Source organism: Otolemur garnettii, unplaced genomic scaffold (genome assembly GCF_000181295.1).
Source record: "Otolemur garnettii isolate 467f Iridium unplaced genomic scaffold, OtoGar3 scaffold00120, whole genome shotgun sequence".
NCBI classification, from domain to species: Eukaryota; Metazoa; Chordata; class Mammalia; order Primates; family Galagidae; genus Otolemur; species Otolemur garnettii.
Window position 1 is genome coordinate 99,662 of NW_003852515.1, and position 2,931 is coordinate 102,592.

The following is a 2,931-nucleotide window of genomic DNA, read 5'->3' on the forward strand; positions in this document are numbered from 1 at the left end:
CATAGCTCACAGCAACCTCCAACTCCTGGGCTCAAGCGAGTCTCCTGCCTCTGCCTCTCAAGTAGCTGGGACCACAGGTGCCTGCCACAGCGCCTGGCTATTTTTTTGGTTGCAGCCATTGTTGTTGTTTGGCAGGCCTGGGCTGGATTCGAACCCGCCACCTTAGGTATATGTGGCTGGCGCCTTAGCCACTTAAGCCACAGGCTCCAAGCCAGTTGCTGGTATCTTAATACAGTTTAAGAGTGTTTTCACTTCCTACAATAGAGATCTCCTTAGACTAGGAAAAGGAGAGGGCTAGTAGCTCTGATGGAAGAGTCCTTTCAAGGTGACAGGGGCTCAAAGTCTGGTGATGATGGGGCATCAAAGAGCTAGGGAGACACAGAAGAATTAGAACTAGCTGGAAAAAATTTTCCAGCTGTGGACAGAAGCATGAACAAGTTCACCACAAAGGGAAAAAACAAGTCCAAGTTACACACTCTCTGGTGGACCAATTCAAAGGGGATGTACTACCAAGCCCAATACCAATAATAAGGATGAAGAGACCAATGATTGCCAGGCCAAAGATGCACCAGGCAGTGAGACGTGTAGGACACATAAGAGCAAATAGGTAAATAAAGCAATTTCAGAAGGAGCAAAGTCTTGAAGGGTCCCTTGGAGGAAAAGATCCACAATCCACTCACAAATGTCTCCAGAACTATTTGTTTCAGGCCAAGACCAATCCATCAATAAACACTGAACAAATGGCACAAAATGACAAGATAGACCCAAAATAGTTTATACTTATTCTCACACTCTTGTATTCTCAGAATCAGAACCAGAACACACTCTTACACACTTTTAACAGGACTGTGAGTGATTTAACACCCTGGAGGTTGATTGGACCCCCGCTTTCATTTCAATGGTGTTTCTGAGTGTTGACACACATTCCTGGGAGTCCCTGACAGGCCAGTAGGGCTGAAGTTCCCCACTGGTTGGGTCATTTTACTGACACATGTTTCCAAGAGTTTCTGACAGGCTATTGGTCTAGCAACTCAGGGGTCTCTGTCTAAAGTTCCTGTCTTTTTGGCTTTCTCTTAGAGGTTCTTACACAAACTACACACACTACAACAAATGAATTCAACTGACAGTTATGTATCTTCACAACAATCCACAAGAAATAAGCATAACAAAAATGCCATTAATGGTTAATTAATATCTGCAGACACTATCCAAAAAATAGACTTCAAAGTGGCTTACCTCTGGAGGCGGACTCATAGCTAAATTTAGGAATGATTATTAGATGGTCTCCCGAGGACTCTGGGACATCTCCAGGGGTCCTGGGATGTTTCCAGGGGGCACCTCCCCTCAGAGGGATCCTAGCCTGCCCCCCTCAGAGACTACCTGAGGATCAGCAGAATATGTGCCAACCAGAGCAATGCCAAGAGGTTGCTGGTTTTTTTTCTTTTTTTAAGTAAAAAGGACTGGTTTTGTTTTTTGTTTTTTTAGTTCCAAATGAGTAATTCACTTTAGGTCTTCCGTTGAGAGCTGGTACCTTATCTCAAGGCTATCTGTAACATAGCAACCACAGTTTTGTTTTGTTTTGGTTTTAGCAGACAAAAAGCTAGAAAAACAGTTTTTAACAAATTCTGTATTAACTCTTTAATTGCCAGAAAGAGAAGGTCTCAAATATAGGTGGGTTATTTACATCACAGCGTCAAAATGAAATGAGGAAGTACAAAAGGGCTATGTAAGAAAGACAGAAGCCAGTAAGTGCAGCATACTGCCAAGTAGGCCAAGATTTTAGAGCAACACTGCACAGTAAACGTTCAATTCCCACCCAGAAAGTGAAGTAAAACTGACAAATCATATACAAAATAACTGACAAGTTTTATACAATCTCACCAACATAAGAAGAGGTGAACATGGGGAACAGGGACCTACCAAGGACTCACCCTCTGTGAGATGAAAGAAAACCTGACAGACCAGAGACTTGAGAAAGGGAATCTGACAAAGTGGTTTCACTTTCTCATCATTGCCCTTGGTGCGGCAGCTGAAATCAGACAATATTTAAACAGATATAAATAGTTAAACAAGTTTGACACAGGAAACAGGGGCCTATGGGATGGCCCCTGCCCTATTACAGACAGACAAGCCAATAAAACAAAATCAAAACAGAAGAGACAGACAGACAAAAATCAGTCAAGTATGGAGCCATGAAGTCACATCCAAAATCTTTTACTCACTCATACAAAACATAGAACATACAAAAGACACACAAACCAAAACCAGCACAGTCAACTGCAAAAACCAGAATAACCAAATAGAAGACTGCAAATACAAAAACAAGACTAGCCTGTAAATCCAAACAGTCCAAAAGACTGCTAATACCAAAACAGTCTAATAAGGGACTGCAAGCCAGCGAGACAGGGAGGCATCTCCCTTCTGTCTCGGATTCTTTAGAGATATAAACAAAATACAGATAAAAGGCAAAAACTCTCACTCATTCATACAGGACAGAAAACATACATAAACTAGCCTATTAAAGGAAGACTGACAACCATAACCTAAACCAAAGCCAGCCTCAAAAAACTACATAAGATTGGCTAACAAAAGACTGGCTAAACCAAGAGACAGGGGGACGTCTCTCCCCTGCCTCAGGAACAGGCATCTCACCCTATTGTTCCCTCCCAAATCTCTGGAGATCCACAGAAATCCACCAGCTTACCAAATCAGAAAATTTGGGGAGCCCATGCCTTTAATTCACCGTTCGAGGACACAGGGCGGAGAACATTTCTCTGAGGCCTTCCCCTGGAGTCGTCAGCTGCTGGTGGCTCAGGCAGGGGTCCAATAATCTTGCGGGGGGGGGGGTTGCTCCAAATCTTATGACTCATACAGCTGAGAAGGAGACATGGACCCCACTTTTATGCAAATAGAAATTTATTACACCTGCAG